The sequence below is a fragment of the Rhinoderma darwinii genome, chromosome 1 (assembly GCF_050947455.1).
Source record: "Rhinoderma darwinii isolate aRhiDar2 chromosome 1, aRhiDar2.hap1, whole genome shotgun sequence".
In the NCBI taxonomy this organism is placed as follows: Eukaryota; Metazoa; Chordata; class Amphibia; order Anura; family Rhinodermatidae; genus Rhinoderma; species Rhinoderma darwinii.
Window position 1 is genome coordinate 351,603,793 of NC_134687.1, and position 15,431 is coordinate 351,619,223.

Genomic DNA, 15,431 nt, shown 5'->3' on the forward strand with positions numbered 1-15,431 from the left:
CGCAGTGGATTGTGCAAAGTGAAAATTGAAATTTCTCCACTGATCTGCCCATTCACCGCACAAGATGTTGTGCCCCTAGAGAATCTTACCCCATAAATTGTTAAGCGGGTTCTCCCGGGTATGGTAATGCCTTACTTGTGGCCATAAATTGCTGTTTGGGCACACTGTAGGGCTAAGAAGGGAAAGACCGCCATTTTGAGCATGGATTTTGCTTGGTAATAGTTCTGTTTGGGGTTTTGCTGGTATTTCCGTTTATAATGTGGGGCAATATGTAATCTGTGCGGAGTACATCAGGGTATATGTAATCTGTGCGGGTACATCAGGGCATAATAAGATGGTATAATAATGGGGTAAATAATACAATTATCCATAGAAGTGATGTACGCTGTGAAGCGATCCGTTATGCGCAGGTCGGTGTCACACTGATAAACGGTTTTCTTTCTTATCCCCCTTTTGTAACGCTCTGCACCTTTTGGGGACTTTTTCTCCTTCGTAGTTTGGGAAATATTACTGGGAAAGTTTTGCGCTGGTATAATACGGGCGCCCTCGCTTCCAGCGGATATGCGATGTCCCTTCCCTTTCCTAGTTCCTAAATACTAGGGCCCTGAAACTGAAGGAATGTTCCCCTCCGGCCTGCGCGTTGAGATGTTTTTTCATCACTACATTACTAGTGCCGTAACTTTTTTGTTTTTCAGTTGATTGAGCGGTGTGCGGGCTTGTTTTTTGCGAGACGGGCTGTAGATTTTATTGGTACCATTTTAGAACACATACGACTTTTTGATCACTTTTTATTTCATTTTTTGGTAAAGGAAATTACCAAAAACAAGCAATTCTGGACGTTTTTTATTGGTTTTTTTATCGGCATCCACAGTGTGCCCTAAATTACATGTTAGCTTTATTCTGCGGGTCGATACGATTACGGCGATACCAAATTTATATAGTTTTTTTTATGTATTGCAGCTTTTGCACAATAAAATCACTTTTTTTATAAAATCATTTGTTTTCTGTGTCGACATTCTAAGACCCATAACTTTATTATTTTTGCGTGCACAAAGCGGTGTCAGGGATTATTTTTTGCGGGACGGATTGCCGTTTTTATTAGTACTATTTTGGAGTAAATGTTACTTTTTGATCACTTTTTATAGCATTTTTTGGAAGGAGATGTGACCTAAAAACAAAGATTCTGGCGTTGTTTTTCATGGTTTTTTTTACGGCGTTCACTGTGCGGGATAAATTACATAATTGCTTTGTAGTTTGGGTCGTTACGTACGCGGCGATACCAAATTTATATAGTTTTTTTTATGTATTGCGGCTTTTGCACAATAAAATCACTTTTTTTATAAAATCATTTGTTTTCTGTCGCCATATTCTAAGACCCATAACTTTTTTATTTTTGCGTGCACGAAACGGTGTCAGGGATTATTTTTTGCGGGACGGATTGTCGTTTTTATTAGTACTATTTTGGAGTAAATGTGACTTTTTGATCACTTTTTATAGCATTTTCTGGAAGGAGATGTGACCTAAAAACAAAGATTCTGGCGCTGTTTTTCATGGTTTTTTTTTACCGCGTTCATCGTGCGGGATAAATTACCGAATAGTTTTGTAGTTTGGGTCGTTACGGACGCGGCGATACCAATTATGTATAGTTTTTTTTGATTTTTACGGTTTTTCCCATAATAAAAGACTTACTATGGGGAAAAAGTCAGTTTAGCTTTATTTTTATTTGAAATGTGTGTGTTTTTATTGTTTTACCACATTTTTATTTACTTTTTTTTACTTTTTTTACTTGTCCCACTAGGGGACATGAGGGCCTGATGCCCCGATCGCTACTCTAATACACTGCACTACATATGTAGGCGGGTAGATAGATAGATAGATAGATAGATAGATAGATAGATAGATAGATAGATAGATAGATAGATAGATAGATAGATAGATAGATAGATAGATAGATAGATAGATAGATATGAGATAGATAGATAGATAGATAGATAGATAGATAGATAGATAGATAGATAGATAGATAGATAGATAGATAGATAGATAGATGATAGATAGATAGATAGATAGATAGATAGATAGATAGATAGATAGATAGATAGATATGAGATAGATAGTTAGATAGATAGATAGATAGATAGATAGATAGATAGATAGATAGATAGATAGATAGATAGATAGATAGATAGATAGATAGATAGAAAAATGTCACCAAACACAGCTCAACATGAGGAAAGGAAAGACCAAAGTGTACAGTCTAGTTATTTTTTTTAGAAAACAGTTGAAAATAAAGTTGCTGAGACCACAAATAAGCAGCACACTGAGACGTGTCTAGGGGAATGTTAATGTCCCAAAATATCACAAATGATAACAAATATGTAAAGAAAAAAAACACTCCATGTAATTTTAAGACTTCTGTTTACAAGCATGAACATGTTCATTGAGTTTATGCTTCATTTTCTGCTGAAGAATTTATAGTTCAGCTTATAATACATATTAGAACAGTAAGCAATGTTTATTAGTAGTTACTTTGCTTATCAAATTGAGTCAATTGATGTCCTATCCCAGAGTGCAGACCATGGCTTGGAAAGTACATTTAAACAAGCTTGCCAACAGCATAGCCGGGAGGATTAAACCAGGAGGATGATTGTTAAACAGATGAAACACTTACGTGCGCTTGTACACTAGCATTGGATAATATCCCAAACCTAGTTTTGTTCCAAACACACCAGCGCCAGATCCAAATTTCAGCGATACAAAGTGACAGTAATTGCTGTACGTGCATATACATGCCAGAAACTCCAATGTGATTCAATTCACCGAGAACAGTATGACTGCACCATGCAGCCATTTGGAATGCACTTTAAAGAGAGTATATGCTAAAAAAAAGTTTACTTTGCTTCACATTGTGCTTCCCATAAAGATCTTTGTGATCTTCACAAAGTAGCAAGACCATAGAAATCCATTATTAAGTTGTTCAAACGCATTTACAGATAAATAATAAACTCCATGCTCCAAAAACTCTGATTAATCACAACGTTGATAAACAAATAAAGTATAATAATGGATTATCAGACAGTAAAACATTGTCTTCTGTCTCGAAATTATGTAAATGTATCAATATCCTATACTAAGATTATGTTAAAAAAAATATATGAAAAAATGTGAAAAATAAGGAGGTGGAATATAATAATTCTACAGCACAGCGCAACATGCTAAGGCTTCCCTTAAAGGGCATGTTCAAATTTGAACACCACTTTCTATTTTACATACAGTATATATATATATATATATATATATATATATATATATATATATATATATATATATATATATATATATATATATATATATATATAGTGAAGGAAATAAGTATTTGATCCCTTGCTGATTTTGTAAGTTTGCCCACTGTCAAAGTCATGAACAGTCTAGAATTTTTAGGCTAGGTTAATTTTACCAGTGAGAGATAGATTATATAAAAAAAAAAAAACAGAAAATCACATTGTCAAAATTATATATATTTATTTGCATTGTGCACAGAGAAATAAGTATTTGATCCCCTACCAACCATTAAGAGTTCAGCCTCCTCCAGACACCTGTATAAAAGACTCCTGTCCACAGACTCAATTAATCAGTCTGACTCTAACCTCTACAACATGGGCAAGACCAAAGAGCTTTCTAATGATTGTGTATAGGAGAAAAGGTAGATCCAGCGCTGTTATAATTAAAAAGAAACTATTTCTAAGTTTTAATTGTATCCATTTAAAACAGGATCGATGGCAAAGTAATAATGATGATGTCTTAGAATGCCAAGAGTATAGAATTAAGGTAGATAGCCTACGCGTTTCGAACGCTGCCTGCGTTCTTATTCATGGCTTTCTCCTATACACAATCAGCCAGTCGTGTGCCGTCACGAAGACCCATGCGCAAGGACCATAAAACAAAAGTCCAAATACAAGGTGATCTGGAGGCATCTTTCTCTCGTTTTTTGTTGATGAGCTTTCTAATGATGTCAGGGACAAGATCATAGACCTGCACAACGCTGGAATGGGCTACAAAACCATAAGTAAGACACTGGGTGAGAAGGAGACAACTGTTGGTGCAATAGTAAGAAAATGGAAGACATACAAAATGACTGTCAATCGACATCGATCTGGGGCTCCATGCAAAATCTCACCTCGTGGGGTATCCTTGATCCTGAGGAAGGTGAGAGCTCAGCCGAAAACTACACGGGGGGAACTTGTTAATGATCTCAAGGCAGCTGGGACCACAGTCACCAAGAAAACCATTGGTAACACATTACGCCGTAATGGATTAAAATCCTGCAGTGCCCGCAAGGTCCCCCTGCTCAAGAAGGCACATGTACAGGCCCATCTGAAGTTTGCAAATGAACATCTGGATGATTCTGAGAGTGATTGGGAGAAGGTGCTGTGGTCAGGTGAGACTAAAATTGAGCTCTTTGGCATTAACTCAACTCGTTGTGTTTGGAGGAATAGAAATGCTGCCTATGACCCAAATAACACCGTCCCCACTGTCAAGCATGGAGGTGGAAACATTATGTTTTGGGGGTGTTTCTCTGCTAAGGGCACAGGACTACTTCACCGCATCAATGGTAAATGGATGTACCGTCAAATCCTGAGTGACAACCTCCTTCCCTCCACCAGGACATTAAAAATGGCTCGTGGCTGGGTCTTCCAGCACGACAATGACCCGAAACATACAGCCAAGGCAACAAAGGAGTGGCTCAAAAAGAAGCACATTAAGGTCATGGAGTGACCTAGCCAGTCTCCAGACCTTAATCCCATCGAAAACTTATGGAGGGAGATGAAGATCCGAGTTGCCAAGCGACAGCCTCGAAATCTTAATGATTTACAGATGATCTGCAAAGAGGAGTGGGCCAAAATTCCATCTAACATGTGTGCAAACCTCATCATCAACTACAAAAAACGTCTGACTGCTTTGCTTGCCAACAAGGGCTTTGCCACCAAGTATTAAGTCTTGTTTGGCAAAGGGATCAAATACTTATTTCTCTGTGCACAATGCAAATAAATATATATAATTTTGACAATGTGATTTTCAGTTTTTCTTTTTTTATATAATCTATCTCTCACTGGTAAAATTAACCTATCCTAAAAATTCTAGACTGTTCATGTCTTTGACAGTGGGCAAACTTACAAAATCAGCAAGGGATCAAATACTTATTTCCTTCACTGTATATATATATAGACATATAATTATATGTACGTAATATGTATTTTTATATATATATATATATATATATATATTTTTTTTTATTTTTACACTTTGTAAATACATTGTATTGCTCAACTTGAAGTACTGCCATTTTTCAGCTCTGAAGCCTGCAGGATTGTGAATTCAGTTTTGGCATTAGGCTTTAACTCAGGACGAGTGCAAATTAAGCAATATAATGTATTTAGAAAGTAACTCAACTTTTTCGGTAAATTAATTCTATATGTAATCAATATTTAACTTCTACGATATTCTGCAATTATATAGAGTAAAGAAAAGATTTTGGAATATACTTTATTTAGTTATTTGGAAAAAAAACCTGACTTCACTAGTGCGGGATATAGACATTTCTATTTCTCTAATGCATCCAAAATATAAAAAGAAACAACAACTGTTCATAGTCTTGATAGATTTATGTTGACAGCTCCTATGCAGACATACACTGTGTGTCTTTATGATTAAACTATAAAAAAAATGTGGGTAGATATATCCTGCAGTCATCTTCACTTCCTTCCAGGGGTGGACTAAAAGTGTGATCTGGGCCCCAGGCATTGCAGGTGTTGGGCCCTTTCCAACCACTATAGCTATGGTGTGCTTGGTTTGGACCAATTCATTGCATTCGAGTAACACTTATCGCTTGCATGTATTTTCTGCAGGCCCTGTACTTAAACATTAAGGAGTGTTGTAATTGACTAGGGGCCCCTTTGGTCACAGACCCTCAGGTACTGCCTTAATGCTGGATAGTCAGTCTACTCCTGCTTCCATCTGTTCCCTACTTCTCAAAGAAGTCAATGACAGATAGAAGAGAGTAAGACTGCAAGATCAGGCTACACAGGTAATGGGGCAACCGGGGTATTTGACTACACCAGTACTCTACTACCTGAAGATGGTGTTGAACGTGAAGGCATTAAATAGATTACGTTTATTGCAAACATTTTTCTTTTAGGCTAGGTTCCCATCTGCATTTAGAATTCAGTTTTTCTGTTCCGTCATTGGAGCAGAAAAATGGAAATCAATGCTGTAACAGATATTTCACAGGATGGAAAATAACGTCGCCTGGAGGACCCCATTGACTTAAAAAAGAATGCCTTCATCCTAGCAGCATGCAATGGAGTATACCACAATTTTTCTGTAGGATTTGTATGGAATCAAACAAAAAAACAACTCTATTCGTTTCATTTGAAGTCGGTACCATACAGAGGTACTGCATATCTATGGTAGGCCTGTTATAGCGCCATACAACACTAACCCGTAATATGGCTATGTGCGTGAGCCCAGGAACGGCTACAACAATCAGATCACAGAAAATGATAAAGGGAATCTGATTGATTGCTATTGACAACTGCAGTTGTAGTTTTACATGTTTCGGAGAGTATTAATATAGCGTATATTCACAGACCGTAATATAAAATGACCTTACTGTTTGCAGGCAAAGTACATAGAAGCAATTTAGTTAACAGCCTTTTCTCAAGGAGACTGATACAATTGTAATTGGCAAAATATCTACATTTATGGTTCACTTGTGACTCCTACATGAGACATCAAAAACATATAATACATCCACGTGACAATGTAAACATAACGGTAGAAAACCACTCACCTAGTCTATAGGAAATGTAAAGATCTTTCAGTTCAGCCAACATAAACAACCTGGAAAAGAAAGTGATAGAAAACACATAAACACATCATCATATGCAACACCTATTCCTGCATATACTATATGAAGAATACATCATTTTTCTTATTAGATTAGGATCCAAATCGGCATGACGTCATAATTTCATAAGCATAAAGCATCAGTTTAGATTTAACGATCTGTGTCCGGGATTTAATAGGCGCAAATGCATAGATCTGCAAATACCCCAAATCGTTCACTGAATGAAAATCAATTAACTATCATTTATAAAAGACCTACTATGCCCACAAATAAAGCCGCTGCCAGTCACCTGCTAATAGTATGTACTCATGGGTGAGTTCACCCCCCCCACCTGTGGTGACAGGTATCACTGATCCGTGTGACATTCATTCTGCTCACTGTATTTTTAGAAGTCGTCTGATTGTGGATAAACTGGTCCATCAGATGTTTGCTAAAAATACTATAAGCACAGATGATAAGTTTATACTATGGATCAATGAAACCTATTCTAAAGGCTGCAGCCATAGCTTGTTGTACACGGCATACACTACGTCCGACCCATTGTTATACTGTATTGATCATTTCTTACGCATTTCTCCGAAATATTTTAGTAAAACATTGCAGAACTCTGTGCCTTCTCCTACCTGTCCCTGAAAATGATGAATTTACATATCTATTTACATATAGCGTTCATTTAGAAGTAAGCTTTGGATGAATGTGCAGATTTTTAGAATCTAGTATTTATAATATATCTAACAAGAGAACTATTCCTGAGACTATGGCCCGCAGCTAGAAAGCCTTTGTAAGTAAGCTAGAGAGAATGATCAAAGAACTGCATATGGATATGGTGTTGTGTGAAATGGGCTTAGTATGCGTGGCACATGTACAGTGTCTGAAAGCAGTGCCTGTAATACTGGTGAATGCAAATGCAGGCTTACAGACGAGTTTATTTTCCCGTATGTAATTTCCACTTTCCATGTATTAAGTTCTATAAAATATCTGTCTGTCCTTAATGTGGTGTTTGGAAATGAAATATTAATTGTCGTGCTATTAGAGGGTTTGATTAGAGAGAGCGCCTCCATTGTTAAGATGTATGTCTCCAAGATGTTAAATTCATAAAGCCTAATGCACTATTGCTGAGAAGGATGGTTAGCCTGCCATATCAGCTATAGTATAGTGACCTAATGAGGGACGTAACTAATGGTATATTTTCTCCCACTATAAAAGGGTGTTTGAATAAATAGTGGTTGGAAGAATAAGTGCTTTTCATGTCCGCCATGATTACAGATCCACCTATATTTTACTAACATCTACCGTGTCTTAATAATATGTTCTTGATAGTTTAGTAATAGCCTAGTATCGGTTTTTTTCTGCGTACGAGGAACTCCAAACAATGCTGCATTCTGATATAGAAATTATTTGATAAAATTCTGCTAATCTGGCCGAGCACAAGCCACTTAATATTGTCTTCAGTGCATCTCTAGCCCTGAAAACATATTTCTCGTGTTTCTCTTGTAAAGGATCTGCCAGGCACAGCTTCTGTATCCACGCCCATAGGTAATCAGTCTGCACCTGCTTCTATGTCTGTGAGACTGACTCCATCTTCCACCACTCAGGATGGCAGGCTTAGGAGTGGGAGAGCCTATCACAGCCTGGCCAGACGGAGCTAGCTCCCGCCCTCTGTCTATTTATACCTGCCTTTCCTGTTCCTCCTTGCTTGTGATTCTTCTCTGTTGGTTTCCTGGCCCTGCTGCAGCTTCTTGTACTATTTGTCCTTGCTTCGTATTGACCCTGGCTTGCTGACTACTCTCCTGCTCTGCGTTTGGTACCTCGTGCTCTCCTGGTTTGATTCGGCTTGTTCACTACTCTCCTGCTCTGCGTTTGGCACCTCGTACTCTCCTGGTTTGACTCGGCTCGTTTACTACTCTTGTTGCTCACGGTGTTGCCGTGGGCAACTGCCCCGTTTCCCTTAGGTTCTGTGTTCCCTTGTCTGTTTGTCTGTCGTGCACTTATTGAGTGTAGGGACCGTCGCCCAGTTGTACCCCGTCGCCTAGGGTGGGTCGTTGCTAGTAGGCAAGGACTGAGTGGCGGGTAGATTAGGGCTCACTTGTCTGTTTCCCTACCCCCATCATTACATCTCTCTCCTGAGCTGACACTTTTTACTTTGGACTTTGAACACTGAATATGCTGAACCACCTGTTAATTTGCTACTGAAACTATTCTGTCATATTCCATATTAGCAGGAATTTGTAAGCAAAAGATTAATGAAGTTTTAGACTTGTAAACCATTTAGATTTTTTTAGTCTATATAGGTCCAAATTTCTGTGCTGCTGAATTTCTTAATATAACTTTATAGCTGTCAAAGCCTTTTTTTTTCTTCTGATAAACAGCACAAAACACACCTGTGAAGACTGAGGGCATGACCACACATAGCAGAATTGCTCTGGAAATCCGCAGCATACACGTTTCTCCATTGCCTTCCACAGCTTTTTAGTTGTGTTCGTTTACACGTTGCGGACAATTCCGCTGCGTAGAATAGGCTGCGGCGCGGAATTTGGTGTCCGCAGCATACAATGGTTTTTGCGGACGTGTAGCGGGCTTGTTGCGGACTCATTGCGGAATTTCTCCATTGACTTCAATGGAGATTCAAAATTCTGCAATGAAGTCCGCAGATGTTATGTAGATGTTATGTGTGCTACGGAGCGTATTGTTTTTGCTACCATGACATTTCTTCATTCTGGCTGGACCTATGTATTTCTAGGTCTACAGCCAGACTGTGGAAGTCAATGGGGCTCCCATAATTACGGGTGACTACGTGTGTGCACCCATAATTACGGGTGACTACGTGTGTGCACCCATAATTACGGGTGACTACGTGTGTGCACCCATAATTACGGGTGACTACGTGTGTGCACCGTAATTACGGGAACGTTGCTAGGCAACATCAGTAAATAGTCACTGTCCAGGGTGCTGAAAGAGTTAAGCGATCGGCAGTAACTGTTTCAGAACCCTGGACAGTGACTTCCGGTCACAAGATACATCAACCTGTAAAAAAAATAGACGTTCCTACTTACCAAGAACTCCCTGCTTCTTCCTCCAGTCCGGCCTCCCGTGATGACGTTTCAGTCCAAGTGACGGCTGCAGCCAATCACAGGCTGCAGCGGTCACATGGACTGCCGCGTCATCCAGGGAGGTCGGGCTGGATGGCGAAAGAGGGACGCGTCACCAAGACAACGGCCGGGTAAGTATGAATTTTTTTTTACTTTTACTAGGGAAAGGGCTGTCCCTTCTCTCTATCACTGATAGAGAGAAGGGAAGCCCTCTTCCCCTCAATACGCAACGGCTAGTCCGCATCAACTTAATGCCCATTTTAGGCAAAGCCGCAACAGAATCTGCAACGCAGATTCTGTGCGGCATTGATGAGGACAGTAGCGGAAGAAATCTGCCACGTCTGGGCATGCCCTAAAGAGGATGTGTCACTAGTTTAGTAATGCCCAATCTCCTAGCTAATCTAATAGGTGCTGTCACGCTGATAATGCTAGTGAAAATTGTGTCCCAAAACGTTTATTATTTAAAGGTTATGAGCATTTCTCTAAATGTCTGGGCATGCCCATATAGTTAAATCATCAAATTCTACAAAACTGTACAATTAATTTGGTGGCTGCAATTGTGTAACCCATCTTTTAGAAAATTCTGTGTTGCTATTGAGATGGCTAGACTGGGCAATGATGGGCCAGCATGGTTGTGAGGTCTTAAAAAACCCAGTGATATCCTTAAAGGGGTTTTCCTATCTTGGACATTTATGGCATATCCACAGGATATGCTATAAACGTCCAATAGATGCCGATCCCATCTGTTATACCCGCATCTATCTCTAGAACAGGGCACCTTAAATCCTGTTCTAACTTATGTTGGCTCCCGCTGCCTCCTGGCCACTTCCTGATTATTATTATTATTAGGGAAACAGCCAAGTGCTCGCTGAGCTACACTGTTTCCGTAACTTCCATAGAAGTGAATAAAAGTAATAAAAACAGCGTTACACGGCAAAATACGCTGTTTCTGTAGCTCCCAAGTTCCAGAATCAACATAGCTCGCCGTGCTGTGCTATTTTCAGAACTCCAATTCACTTCTATGGCAGTTACGGAAACAGCATAGCTCAGTGAGCTCGGCTGTTTCCGGTATTCCCGACAACCTAACCAGGAATTGGCTGGGAGGTAGTGGGAGCCGAGCAAGGTAGAATGGTGTTTAGGGGGCCTTTCTCTAGATAGAGGTGTGGGTCCCAGAGATGGGACCCACATCTATTGGACATTTATGGCATATATACACTACAGTTCAAAAGTTTGGGGTCACCCAGACAATTTTGTGTTTTCCATGAAAACTCACACTTATATTTATCAAATGAGTTGCAAAATGACTAGAAAATATAGTCAAGACATTGACAAGGTTAGAAATAATGATTTTTATTTCAATTAATAATTTTCTCCTTCAAACTTTGCTTTCGTCAAAGAATGCTCCATTTGCAGCAATTACAGCATTGCAGACCTTTGGCATTCTAGCTGTTAATTTGCTGAGGTAATCGGGAGAAATTTCACCCCATGCTTCCAGAAGCCCCTCCCACAAGTTGGACTGGCTTGATGGGCACTTCTTGTGTACCATACGGTCAAGCTGCTCCCACAACAGCTCTATGGGGTTGAGATCTGGTGACTGCGCTGGCCACTCCATTACAGATAAAATACCAGCTGCCTTCTTCTTCCCTAAATAGTTGTTGCATAATTTGGAGGTGTGCTTTGGGTCATTGTCCTGTTGTAGGATGAAATTGGCTCCAATCAAGCGCTGTCCACAGAGTATGGCATGGCGTTGCAAAATGGAGTGATAGCCTTCCTTATTCAAATTCCCTTTTACCTTGTACAAATCTCCCACTTTACCAGCACCAAAGCAACCCCAGACCATCACATTATCTCCACCATGCTTGACAGATGGCGTCAGGCACTCTTCCAGCATCTTTTCAGTTGTTCTGCGTCTAACAAATGTTCTTCTGTGTGATCCAAACACCTCAAACTTCGATTCGTCTGTCCATAACACTTTTTTCTAATCTTCCTCTGTCCAATGTCTGTGTGCTTTTGCCCATATTAATCTTTTCCTTTTATTAGCCAGTCTCAGATATGGCTTTTTCTTTGCCACTCTGCCCTGAAGTCCAGCAGCCCGGAGTCGCCTCTTCACTGTAGACATTGACACTGGCGTTTTGCGGGTACTATTTAATTAAGCTGCCAGTTGAGGACCTGTGAGGCGTCTATTTCTCAAACTAGAGACTCTAATGTACATGTCTTGTTGCTCAGTTGTGCAGCGGGGCCTCCCACTTCTCTTTCTACTCTGGTTAGAGCCTGTTTGTGCTGTCCTCCGAAGGGAGTAGTACACATCGTTGTAGGAAATCTTCAGTTTCTTGGCAATTTCTCGCATGGAATAGCCTTCATTTCTAAGAACAAGAATAGACTGTCGAGTTTCACATGAAAGCTCTCTTTTTCTAGCCATTTTGAGAGTTTAATCGAACCCACAAATGTAATGCTCCAGATTCTCCACTAGCTCAAAGGAAGGTCAGTTTTATAGCTCCTCTAAACAGCAAAACTGTTTACAGCGGTGCTAACATAATTGCACAAGGGTTTTCAAGTGTTTTCTAATCATCCATTAGCCTTCTAACACAGTTAGCAAACACAATGTACCATTAGAACACTGGAGTGATGGTTGCTGGAAATGGGCCTCTATACACCTATGTAGATATTGCATTAAAAACCAGACGTTTGCAGCTAGAATAGTCATTTAGAACATTAACAATGTATAGAGCGTATTTCTGATTAATTTAATGTTATCTTCATTGAAAAAAACTGTGCTTTTCTTGCAAAAATAAGGACATTTCTAAGTGACCCTAAACTTTTGAACGGTAGTGTATGTATATGCCATAAATGTCCAAGTTGATGGTTCTCCAGTAACTGGATACATTTAGCTAGCACCGCACACCCCCCCCCTCTCTCCCATTCTCTTATGATTTTACTGGTAATCATTAAACTTTACTGTTTTTGTGGACTACTACTATCTATGGAAACTATCGTGTCTCCGGTGCCTATTGTTTGTTCTGTTTTTGCACTTTGTATGCTGGTGATATTTTGTATGCCTTTCTTGTAACAATAAAAAGATTTATGATAAAAAAAATAAATCATAAAATTCTGTTTTCCTTCATCCACCATACAGGGGAGCATATTGCAAACTGGTTATACATTGGTTATACATTTTACTTAATAAAAATAACTGTATGCAGCAAACGTCTAAATTCCCCCTAGTGGCGGCTGCAGACAGCATATGTCTCTGCGGGATTTGGAGCTCTTTATCAGAAAAATAGCGGCTCTACACCATATAATGATACCCTAAGAAATGAATAAGCGCAGAATAGTGGAACTCAAATCCACATTGCAGTAGCATGTGAACATTCACTTTAAGATACACAAGTATCACACAATCTCCAGTAAAATCACAATGGCCAGATATTTGCTGGCAGTAGAGTATGAATTTCTGTTCACTTGATGCATTTTTGTATTTGGCATTTATGTGGCATTTTTGGCCCCTGTGGCATGCTCTAGGTGTGATGTTTTTGGTGACCTTTCTCTGTGACATATATAACGCCTTCTAACAATTGTTGTAACCAAAAATTGACCATTAGCATTACTCTAAGACCTTATTGTTGAGACAACATTTACCTAATTTGTATTAAGCGATTACTATACAGAATCTGAAATATGAAAGTTATAGAATTAGACTTTGCAATTTTAAGAAGGTCACAAAAAAGCCAGGAACATTAGCTCCATCACTTTCTAATGTACGTAAAGCCAGTTCTCTAGTTCACTCACAAAAAGCCATCCTGGATGTGTTTCAATGACATACCCAAAAGCAGAATCTATTTTTCTAACCTAGTACTTTTTCCCTGAAGAGGTTCATTATTTTCGTCTAAGCTCTGTTATTGCTGAGTGCATACTTTACTTGAATAATCCATGAGAACCTGCTTGACAATTCATTAGAGCCAGCCTGCTTGTACCTATTTCTTCAAATTAAAGCTCATCTACTGTAGGCTTCTTTAGCACTAAATGATGAAACAGCGTCATGATTTAGGAGTCAGGCTGCCTGTGTTTTAGCCAATGTTATAGCAAATGTCCTACAGTTGCTTTTCACAGCATGTTTAACATTTTAATTTAGACCTACGGGCACAGCAAAAAAAAAAAAAAGGAATATACCCCATATTGACAATATACAGTACAGCCAAGTGCAATTTTTGCTGAGCCATAACAATGTGCCTTCAGAATATTGTAATCATGTGTCATTATACAGGGTGGGCCATTTATATGGATACACCTAAATAAAATGGGAATGGTTGGTGATATTAACTTCCTGTTTGTGGCACATTAGTATATGGGAGGGGGGAAACTTTTCAAGCTGGGTGTTGACCATGGTGGCCATTTTGAAGTCGGCCATTTTGTATCCAACTTTAGTTTTTTCAATGGGAAGAGGGTCATGTGACACATCAAACTTATCGAGAATTTCACAAGAAAAACAATGGTGTACTTGGTTTTAACGTTACTTTATTCTTTCATGAGTTATTTACAAGTTTCTGACCTCTTATAAAATGTGTTCAAAGTGCTGCCCATTGTGTTGGATTGTCAATGCAACCCTCTTCTCCCACTCTTCACACACTGATAGCAACACCGCAGAAGAAATGATAGCACAGGCTTCCAGTATCCGTAGTTTCAGTTGCTGCACATCTCTTATCTTCACAGCATAGACAATTGCCTTCAGATGACCCCAAAGATAAAAGTCTAAGGGGGTCAGATCGGGAGGCAAATTCTCGATAAGTTTGATGTGTCACATGACCCTCTTCCCATTGAAAAAACTAAAGTTGGATACAAAATGGCTGACTTCAAAATGGCCGAAATGGTCAACACCCAGCTTGAAAAGTTTCCCCCCTCCCATATACTAATATGCCACAAACAGGAAGTTAATATCACCAATCATTCCCATTTTATTTAGGTGTATCCATATAAATGGCCCACCCTGTATTTACCAGGCTTTTCTTTTTAACCCCTTCCCGCTATTGCGTGTGTCTGTACATCCTGATTCACAGTGAATTTCCGCAATAGGGAGTACAGTCACACCCTGTAGATGAAGCGGGCACAGGAGCGGTGCGCGCTTCATCTTCTGCGGCTGTCAGCTGTAATACCGTTTAACCCCTTAAATGTGGCTGTCAATGGCGTCCGCCGCATTGAAGTGGTTGACAGAGGGAGGGAGCTCCCTCTGTACCCCCCCGGGCTCCCCCACGATAGATCGCGGGTGACGATGGTTGCTATGGCAACCAGGAAGTCGTTGCTAGGCTTCCTGGTTGCCTAGGTATGGAAGCCTATTAGGTCCTGCCCGAGGCAGGACCTAATAGGCCAACTGTCAAATGAAGAATGACAGTTACAATACACTGCACTACATTGCATTGCATACAGTGCAGTATATTGTAACG

The 15,431-nt window shown here is 39.6% G+C and overlaps 1 protein-coding gene across 11 annotated transcripts in view; it reads right to left on the bottom strand.

Moving 5' to 3' along the window:
• The window catches only part of LINGO2 (leucine rich repeat and Ig domain containing 2), a 1,254,957-nt gene that overhangs the window by 269,282 nt on the left and 970,244 nt on the right, over positions 1-15,431 (bottom strand). For all 11 annotated transcript variants that reach the window (XR_012847678.1, XR_012847677.1, XM_075826599.1 and 8 more), the window contains one exon: positions 6,851-6,900. The gene's annotated coding sequence lies outside the window, so the exon portion shown is untranslated. The remainder of the gene's footprint in view (positions 1-6,850; positions 6,901-15,431) is intronic.